Source organism: Neophocaena asiaeorientalis, unplaced genomic scaffold, assembly GCF_003031525.2.
Source record: "Neophocaena asiaeorientalis asiaeorientalis breed wild unplaced genomic scaffold, Neophocaena_asiaeorientalis_V1.1 scaffold275, whole genome shotgun sequence".
NCBI lineage: Eukaryota > Metazoa > Chordata > Mammalia > Artiodactyla > Phocoenidae > Neophocaena > Neophocaena asiaeorientalis.
In genome coordinates, this window is record NW_020173679.1 from 2,884,760 (window position 1) to 2,895,096 (window position 10,337).

A 10,337-nucleotide genomic window follows, 5' to 3' on the forward strand; every position below is an offset into this window, starting at 1 on the left:
TCGGTAAAATACAGCCATCCTCCCCAGAGGAGACCACCACCCTTGCTGGCCTCCCATGACCTGGCCCAGCCCCAGAGAATTTTCTCCTCACTCACTGGGGAGGAAGCCAGTTCCCCAGGAAACTGCTTAAACATGGGGCCCCAGCTCCTGGGAAGGCAGTTCCCAGCAGCAGCCCAGCTCCTCCCTCCCAGAAGTCCCACCCAGCCTCTGAGACCGGCAAAAGGACAACATTTAAAGGCATAGGAGGACCTGCAGGCGGTGACGGTCCACTGGAGCCTCCTGTGAGCCCCTCGCAGAGGTTACTTGCTACCTGCTTCCACCTTTGAGACCCTGGTTGTTTCACTCAAGAAACCAGCAGAAGCCTGGATGCCATGTTATGCTGTGTGACCTCAGGCAAGTTGCTTAACCTCTCTGAGTCTTGGGAACCTTTTTAGACAAGAGATGTGAGCAGAGTTTGGGAAGCACGAAGAAAGCAGCAAGAGTTCACAGAACAACCTAGGAATCAGAGGGCCTGTAACAGCCTCTAAATGTCTCCCTGATGTCTCCTGTCCCTTCCAACTCAGCCCCCACCAGGACAAAAAGTTCTGACCACGCTGATCATGCCCCCCCCCCCGCCCCCAGCTAGAAACAACTGAATGGCTCCCGTGGTCAAGATAAAGTGCAAGCTCCTAGTGAGACGGACAGAGTTCTCAAGTAGCGTTCCTGACCGCACCCCTCCTGACCTTGCAGGGTCCTACTTTGCACTCACCTCCAGCCTCTGTACACACCTGGCACGCTTCCCTCTCCCAGAACCAACTCTGCCTCTAGGCTGCTTCCTCCAGCACTCCCTGGGAAGCTCCGGTGAGCCCCTATGCCTGGGTCAGGCACTCTCCCCTCCCTCCATCGGTTACCTGCCTGCTCCCCCAACCCCAGATAGGTGGTCACCATACTTCACTCATCTCTAGCTCCTAGCCCAGTACCCAGCTCCCAGGGGGTGTCCAGTAAATATATGCTGGGAGGAGAGGAATGCGAGGACGAGCAACTGAGAACAGATTAACGAATCCACGAGCTGTGGCGTCCTCCTCTGCAAAACGGGCATACGAGGGAGAAGCAGCCGGACTCACTGGCTGCGGACCCTCGCCCCCCTTTTGTGGCTGGCACAGGCTTGTTGGGTGGTATTTCACCTCTCAGGACCCTTCTCCCCGCTGTAGAGGGAGGACAATAACAGCACCCGCACCTCACTTACCGTGAGGACTCAGTGGGCTAATCCTCCCGGAGTGCTCAGTTCAGTGCCTGGCATGAAGAGGTGAGGTCCTTGCACTTGACCTCTGGGGAAGAAAAGCGGGAGACGGGCGTGACACGGGGCGCTGAGCTCCTGCTGCAGGGTCCGAGTGTCCTTGACACCACCCTCCCAACTGGCTTGGAGAGTGCCCCCATCTGCTGGCACGGGACCCACGCCCCAGCAGCCCAGTGCCCCGGAGAACGTGAGCCCGACTGAGTCGGGAATGAGGGCTCAGCCCCTCTGTGCCATCTCAGACCAACCACTGACCTCTCTGATCCTTTCTGTCTATACAAAGGCGGGCTGAGGCTGCTTCCGTCATTGAGGGGACCCAGCCATCTCTGCCTGTTCCTTTAGTGGCGGCAGAATGACCTCTCCTGGGGGGAGCAGTCTTGGGGGGCCCTTACTTCACCATCCTCTGGTCCAGGTTTCATTGAGAAATATGAGGCCATCAGATGGGACTGTCCCCAACTTCTCCTCATGTATAATCCAAATCTATCCCGTCTTCTCCCATTTCCTAAGAGCATCCTGGCTCCATCAAGGGCCAATGCCTTACCCCCCCATCGCGACTCCCACATCATCACACCGGGTACCACTCTCTTTCATTTGCCTAAAGATCCAGCTCCCGTAGCTGCCCCCTCTGTCTTGTCCCCTCTCGGAGCAGTCCTGGCCACCCACACAAACCACTCTCCTGGGTCTCCCCACTTCCCCTCCACCCGATACATCTTTTTCCAACCCCCCTTTGCCTGGCCAACATCTCAGCGCTGTCCGCACACACTGTCTCTCCTTGCTCCCCTCCCGTCCCAGCCACTCCCACTGCAGATTCCAGCCCCATCCCTCCTCCAAAAGTGCCCTTATAAAGGCCCAAACTGCCTCTGTGTTTCTGTCTGGTCTTACTTCCACTCTCAACGGCCTGCAGCCCTGTGGCCCACCAGCTCTCTTCTGCAACAGGCCCCGTGGCGTGGCATGGCATGGCATGGTGTGGCGTGGTGCGGCATGGCACGGTGTGGCGTGGCATGGTGTAGCGTGGCGTGGCGTGGCGTGGTGTGGCATGGCATGGCATGGTGGGGCATGGCATGGTGTGGCGTGGTGTGGCGTGGTGTGGCGTGGCATGGCATGGTGGGGCATGTGGCATGGCGTGGTGTGGCATGGTGGGTGGGTGTGGCATGGCATGGCGTGGTGTGGTGTGGCGTGGCGTGGCATGGTGGGGGTGTGGTGTGGCATGGTTTGGCATAGCATAGTGTGGCATGGCATGGTGGGGTGTGGCATGGCGTGGCATGGTGTGGCGTGGCGTGGCGTGGCGTGGTGGCTTCCCAGAGACCCCACTCTCCCTCCCTTCTCCTCCTAGCACCCTGGATGCCCCTCCTCGGCCTCCTCTCCTGGATCCTCCTCCTCCACCTGGCCTCTGGGTGGTCCCACCTGCGCCACCTATATGCTAATGACACCCAGCCAAGGGGCCCCCACCTCTCCCGTGGACTTCTAAGCCAGCCTCTCAATGTGAACCTGTCCCCAACTGGATCCCTGGATTCTCCAAAAACATGCTCTCAACCCCCTCTGAACCACCTGTTTGTAATGACACCACCACCCACCCAGACACTCAAAAGAAGATTCTAGAAGTCTTGGCTCCTCTTCATTCCTCTCTTTCCCTCAGCCCCTGTGACTAATCCACCAGCAATTCCAGCCGATTCTTTCACTAAGTCTTCTCTCCAGCTCCATGGCCACCTCTCATCCCCGAGCCTTTCCTCCGGGCCCAAGTCCACCCGGGTGCCCACAGCCGGTTCTCCTCCTGCAGCCAGAGGGTCCCTTCCTGAGGTGAGTCGGGGCCCACAGGCTCCAGCAGGCTGCGGGAGGGGTCAGCGGGACGGCATGCAGGCACACAGTCCCCGGTCACCTGCTGGCGCGGCCTCGCCTTTCTCATCCATGAGTCCATCCCTCACCCTCCAGCGTCCACTCCAGTGCTTCCCCGTCATAGGCACTCAGTTATTTCTGAATGAATTCTCTAAAAAGAACATAAATTTCTTTCCAGAGCTATTTATAGCTGGAATCTTGGGATTGTATTTCATGAATAAAGGTATTTACAGGAAACTAAAAAGAAACTGCGGATGGCTTCCTGCTCGCCTGGATTAGCCATCCTAACTGCTTGCCTTGATCCACACGGCCCTCCACAGCATCTCCTTATACCGTCCTCCCCGCCTTGGCTGCTGCAAGCCCTGGGCTTTCTCCTGTTCAAACCAGCCAAGATCATTCTGACCTCAGGGCCTTTGCATGTGCTGTGCACCTGCCTGGAACACGTTTCCGTCTGCTCTTTGCACGGGGAGGGGGAGGGGGGTTCTCCCTCGTCATTTGGGACTCAGCTTAAATGCCTCTCCTCAGAGGGGCCCTCCTCACCACCTCCAGCTGACAAATTCTGCACCACTAACCCCCACATACACCCCCTCCTCTCCCAACAGCCTCCCCCCAGCCCCTGCTATTCCCATCCTATCACATTAGGTGGTCTCCTTGGCAGGACTAATTCCATGACATGTGGTTACTTTTACTCGTTTGTCTGGCTTTTGTCTCCTCCACCATCACATAAGATCCACAAGGGCAAGGCTACTTACAATTGGCCTGGTCACTGTGGTAAGAACCACCAATTCTGCCAGGACAGTGGGCCAGGCACTGTCCTGAGCAGTGTACTTGTATTATGCCCTTTTTGCAGATGAGAAAACTGAGATACAGAGGGGCCAAGTGAGTTACCCAAAGTCCAGCATAGAAAGAGGCCCAGCAGGGACTTCCCTGGCCATTGTGGTTAAGACTCCGTGCTTCCACTGCAGGGAGCACGGGTTCAATCCCTGGTCAGGGAACTAAGATCCCACCTGCCACGTGGTGCAGCCAAAAAAAAAAAAAAAAGAAAAAGAAAGAGGTCCAGCAGGAAGCAGGGTACCATTTACCTGTGCCCACTTCACGCCCAGAACAGACCCAGCCCTTTGTGGGCCCTAAATTGGTACTTGCCGAATGATTAAATGAATCGCTGAATAAATGTTATACACTGCAATACTGAGACAGGTTGTCTTCAGGTGGCGTAACAAGGGGGATTCTTTTTTTTTTTGTGTGGTACACGGGCCTCCCACTGTTGTGGCCTCTCCCGTTGCGGAGCACAGGCTCCGGACGCACAGGCTCAGTGGCCATGGCTCACGGGCCCAGCCGCTCCGCGGCATGTGGGATCTTCCCGGACCAGGGGCACGAACCCGTGTCCCCTGCATCGGCAGGCGGACTCTCAACCACTGCGCCACCAGGGAAGCCCAACAAGGGGGATTTTAATTTTCTTCTCCCTGTATATTCCAAGTTTTCTTCAATAGTCACATAATACATGCATAATTTAAAGTAAAATAAACCCTTATTTTAAAAGAAATTCAAAGGTTCTGGGTAATGTCAGGGTTCCAGAATATTTTTCTTCGATTTCCAGAGACGGTTATTCCGCTACTTCATTTAAACCACAGTTTTTCTAGGGAAATTGAATAAAAAGCCCGTATTTTTAAAGCTGGCTCCAAGTCTGCCCACTTCAAACAATGAAGAGGACAGTGATGGGAGCTGGTTCCCGCCTCGTGTGCTCAGGGCTGGAATGCATACCAATCAGGCAGCCGCTGGGAGGGGGGTCCTGCAGAGGCCAGGCTCTCAAGTAGGAGGGGCTCCAGACCCAGAAATGCCACCTCACCTCAGGCCCGATGTGCAGTCATGGACAGGGGTCACCCCAAGCCACCTGCACTGCCCCGGACTGGCGATGTCCCTGCAACGAGGTGGTGGTGAGGCCGGGGCCAAGGCCACCCTCCCAACAGGTCAGTGGGAAGATGAGCCGCTTGGCAGGGGGTTCTCTCTCAACAGACAGGTCAGGAAAAGGTAAAGCTCTTGGCTCAGCCCCAGCCTCTGACCAAGGGATGGGCACAACCTGCACTGCTGGCCAAGCGATCGATTGCCCGCCCCGAGTTCCCACGGCATGTGGAACCCGCTGCCAGGGGCTGTCAGAGGCACAGAGAGGCCAGGCCCTGGAACGGGTGGCACGGCTCCAGGACACAGGGTTGAGAGCTGGGGCTCTGGGCAAACAGAACAAGGTCGAGCAGTGCCGCTTTTGCCCCTCGGCGCTACGTGTCTCTGGGCAGGCAAGATAACTTACCTGAGCTGTAAAACGGAGCTGATGACACAGCCCGCTCATCAGGACTGCCGAGAACCAAACAAACTCCTGAAATGCGCCTGCCACTCTGTCAGTTAGCACTCTCCATAAACACAAGCCGTTTTATGAGCACTTTCCAGACACCAGGACTAGCGGTCCACCTGGGCACCGAGTTCTATTCTAGGCCTTGACCCTCAACCACAGGGTGAGGAACCCAGCTATATGCGAGAGAAAACACGCATTCACTTCCAACGAAGAAGGGCTGAGAGTTTTGAGATTCCAGACATGTGTCGAATCTTCTCTTCCTCCCCTCCTCAAAGGGCAAAGGGGAAAACAGAACAAAAGGGGGACTGTAGAAAGAGCTCAGGGCCCACCTGGTTCGAATCCTGCCACTTATACTGTGGCCTTGGGAAAGTCACTCAACCTCTTTAAGACTCAGTTTCTTTATCTATAAGATGGGATAATAGTACCCACCTGCAGGATCAGTGTGGGAATTAAACGAATTGATGCATGAAAAATGTCTGCCACACAGAGGCATTAAAGTAACATGAGTCGTCTTTAAACAAACAAGCTCCCAATTATCTGCCTAAATGAAGGGCAGAAGTAGCAGAGGTAATCAAAATACTGGATAACCTAAATAACCGTTACTTTTATCTTTGGGCTGGAGGGAGGGCAGCAGACCCACCTTCCCAATTCTGTATTTTTCTGGCCTGATATTAAAATGGAAATTTTTTTATGAATCCACCAGCCACAGATGCAAGGGCTGGGGCGGCAGCAAGCTTGAGGATAACAAGAAACTACCTGGAAAACGTAAAGATTTTCAGGGGAGGGGGTGATCCACAGAGCACCATGCCCCCGGCAGAAGAGGTCTGGCAGCGTCCCTTCGCTGGTACCCAGATGATGCTGTGCGCTCTGACTTGAGAAAGGTTCAGGACTTCCCCTGCTCTGCCACCAGCTCTGCAGACTCCTGGTGCACCTGACACCTGAGCCAGACTGAACTTCCAACAGCTCATGCCTCCAAGCCTTTGCACATGCCGTTCCTTCCGCCCAGACCCTTGCCCTCTCCCCATCCATTCTTCTGCTACACTCTGCACACACTCCCGCTGTACGTAACTGTGCTCATGCCCCTCTCCCAACCAGGGCTCTCAGACTGTACAAGAGCTACAGCCTGCCCATCGGCGGCCTGGCTCTACTCTGCCCCTGAATCCATATGGACGGTCCTGTCCACTGTTGCCTAAGCCACCCCCAGACAGCTCTAGCCACCCGAGTCCCGGCCATCGCACCTTCACCAGCCCCGAGCTATTTGAGTCGTCCACAGTCTCTCCTCAGGCACCCCAACCACTTTGCCTCCCAGATACCTGAGTCATCTTGAGTGTGGTTTTTCAGTCAATGGCAAAGCAGGCTCGCAATTAACTGAAACTTATCCTCATCCCACGTCCCCTCTTCTTGGTGCATGGGAAGATAACGCAGTTTCTGGAGCGGAGAGCTCATCTGAGGGCCACTTATAACGCTACCATCATAGCAGACCCAGCCCAGCAGCTCCCACTCTCACTGGGATGACCCTGAACTAGCCCTGGAGTTTTGTCACATGAGAATGCAAGCTCCAGAGAGGGGCTGTGCTCAGGGAGCTCACTGCTAGATCCCCAGGCTGTGCTGGTAAAATATTTAACAGCTGGTTCTCCACAGGGGGGAGAACTGGGACACCTGCATCGTTTTCCAATTTCTGTGGTATAAATGCTCTCACTGTGGCCACTTTGAGCTACAAGGTGAGCCCGCTGAACGGACTTGGGAAGAGACGGGCAGGAGCGCACCCGTATGTACATTACATCCCTGACTTAACAAAGGTTCAACTTACAATTTTTCAACGTTATGATGGCGCAAAAGCGATACGCATTCAGTGGAAACTGTACTTGGAATTTTGAATTTGGATCTTTTCCCGGGCTGGTGACTCCCGTGATACAGGGCAGGGCAGCAAGCCGCAGCTCCCAGCCAGCCATGCAGTCACCAGGGGAAACAGCCGATACGCTTACAACCACTGTGCACCCAGACAGCCATTCTGTTTCTCACTTTCAGTACAGTGGTCAATAAATTGCGTGAGATGTTCAATACTTCATTATAAAATAGGCTTTGCGTTAGGTGATTTTGCCCAACTGTAGACTAACGGGAGTGTTCTGAGCACGTTCAACGCAGGCGAGGCCAAGCTATGATGTTCAGTAGCTTCGGTGTATCAAACGCAGTTTCCACTTATGAGATTTTCTTTTTTTAACATTTTATTTATTATCTATTTATTTATTGGCCGCACCTCACGGCTTGCCGGATCCTAGTTCCCCAACCAGGGACTGAACCCGGGCCCTGGCAGTGAAAGCGCCGGGTCCTAACTACTGGACCGCCAGGGAAGGCCCTCGACTTATGGTATTTTCAACTTACAATATTTTCAACTAACAATGGGTTTATCAGGACCCATCAGAAGTTGAGGAAGATCTGTATGTGTGTATATATATGTATATACACACACACATACACACACATATAAAAGCATCTATCTATATATATACACACACACACACACAAAAGATATAAATAATCACAAATACATAGGCAACTGTGAAAAACAGTGAAATAATCAGGAAGTGCTGTATCCTGAGTACTTATTACCCTTGTTTTTGGTGTAATTTATTTAATTGTAAATGTATATACTACAGCCAGCTTACATACTATAAACTTGCAGGTTAACAGCCAACTCGCAAAATGCCTAAAATTTATCAATCAGATATCATTCTTCAGTACAGACTCCAGCACACCACTGCCTGGGGCCGGGCACAGGCTATGCGAGGACGGGTCACTCCTGGGAGCTCATTAGACTAGGACCCCAAAGGAAGGCGACTCAAATGCCCTCCATTGAGGCAAAGAGAGACCAAGGAACTCTTCAGGGACACGTGGCAAGAAAGGAGCTGAGCTGAGGCCCAGGCGGCACAGTGGGGGAGGAAAGAGAACTTTGGCCTACTCCGCTGTTTATGAGTTTGACTGTCTTTCCTGGACTTGAGGGCAAGGACAGCAGATGAGAAGCCAAAGACACTAAAGACAAGCTCGCAGAAGAAAGCAAGGACTGGGCGGTCAGGGAGACCCAGGCTTGAGTCCTTCACTGACTGTGACCTTCGGCATTCACTTCAATGCTGTGCTTCATCTTCCTCATCTGTAAAATGGGTATGAGCCCATCTTCACTGCCTAATTATCAGGGCGGTTGTAGAAACAAAAAGACAGCAGACATGAAAGAGCAACATAAATCTAAGCTATTATCATACATACATATGCAGATGACATATATGCACCAGCTAGCCCAGCACCTGGCACATACCTGGTTCCATAAAGAGCTTTTAATTTACTGTTGATATATCTGTTAATTTACTATTTATTTAAATAACAGTAGGCCTTCCTCTTAAACGAACCTGGTACCTGGGTCCCAAGAAGTCCACCAAGTTTCCCCCTCCCCAGACTCCTTCAAAGCTAACCTGTGAAACGGGACAATTTAGGATCCATTAGTTCCAGGGCATCCACATAACCAGCAACCATTTACTGAGCACCTACTGTGTGTCAGGCACTGGTGATCATGACAGACACGGTCCCTGCTCTCGAAGGCTTATAGTCCACTGGGAGGGGTAAAAACCCACCCCGACCACAGTGAGGGCTCCAAGAGCATCACGAACAGGAATTATGGAGCCAGCCTGGCTGCCCAGAGAGGAGGAGATCCCTGAGTGAGAAGCGAAGAGGGGAAGGATGGGACCAGCTAAGGCAACGGCTCTCTGGTAGAAGAGGAAGGAGCAGGGGAACTCGGAAAGGCAAGTGTGATGGAGCAAAGTAAGAAAGACGCAGGCACAACCTGAGGCCTCACAAGCCAGAAGAAGAGCTCCATCCCGAGAAGTTTTAACCCAGCCACAGGGAGCTCAGAGATTCCAGGCTGTGCCCTCCTTTCTAGTTTATATACCCGAGGCCTGGACACTGTGGGGCATAGTGCTGGGTGGACAGACAGAGGGACGGATGGATGCTGCAGAGAAGGGCTGAGCATGCTAATAAGCCTGCACGACCTCTCCTCTCTCCCCAGCATCCGAGGAGGAACAGATGGGGCTTCAGCAGGCGGAGCATGACTTCCCCGGACTGAAGCCCTCCGGAAGGCCAAGGCCTTTGAGGCAGTCTTAGCTCCAGAGTCCGTGCGCAGAGCGGCCCACCCCTACCACCTCCCCGCTGTGGCCCAAGGCAGGGTCCTCAGGCTCTCAAGGCTAAAGGAGCTTCCTGACCCCCTGCCCCAGGACCCCAGCGTGGAAGAGGGAGAAAGAACTCTCCCCAGACTCCCCTACATCAGGCCTGGCCTTCCTCTCAAAGACCACCCCCGGAGGCCCAGGAGGCTGGTCTTCATCTTCACAGAGCCTGTCCCGGACACACTTTTCTGTCTCCAGGAGTGTCCAGGCCTGACCGGGTTCTGTGGCCTTGGCCTTCCGGCTGACCAGGGCATCCTCTCCTCCCACACTCCCCTCCTCCAGGAGGCCGCTCCCGTCCAGTCTCTGGGCAGGGGTCCAGGGTGGGAGAGGTGGGCCCAGAGCAGAGGCGAGAAGAGCACCCCTGACTCCACTTAATCCCAGGGACCCTCAGGTCAGTGCAGGGGGGAGCTGAACCACAGTGACAGCAGGACCTGAAGGCCTGGGTGAACCAAAGGGAAAGTGAAGCCCACGGTGGGGGTGGGGGGATTTCCAAACTGTCCCTGCCAGACCTGCTGAGGTCACACACACACACACACACACACACACACACAGACGCACAAAAGCCAGACAGGAGTCATGCAGAGGGATGGGACACCCAAGGGCCTCAGAGTCTCCCATGGGGGGAGGGGACACACACACACACACACACACACACACACACACACACACAAGAGTAATA

At 54.1% G+C, this 10,337-nt stretch overlaps 2 protein-coding genes across 6 annotated transcripts in view; one reads left to right on the top strand and one right to left on the bottom strand.

The window, feature by feature from the left end:
- The window catches only part of ARHGEF10L (Rho guanine nucleotide exchange factor 10 like), a 158,517-nt gene that overhangs the window by 134,026 nt on the left and 14,154 nt on the right, over positions 1–10,337 (bottom strand). The window contains exon 1 of one of the 5 annotated variants that reach the window (XM_024749716.1): positions 6,764–6,889. The exons of 3 other annotated variants lie outside the window; for them this stretch is intronic. The gene's annotated coding sequence lies outside the window, so the exon portion shown is untranslated. Of the gene's footprint in view, positions 1–1,225; positions 1,245–6,763; positions 6,890–10,337 lie in introns of those variants that run through there. One more of the 5 variants, XM_024749718.1, reaches the window with a different exon arrangement.
- The window catches only part of RCC2 (regulator of chromosome condensation 2), a 101,058-nt gene that overhangs the window by 4,635 nt on the left and 86,086 nt on the right, over positions 1–10,337 (top strand). The window lies entirely within an intron of this gene.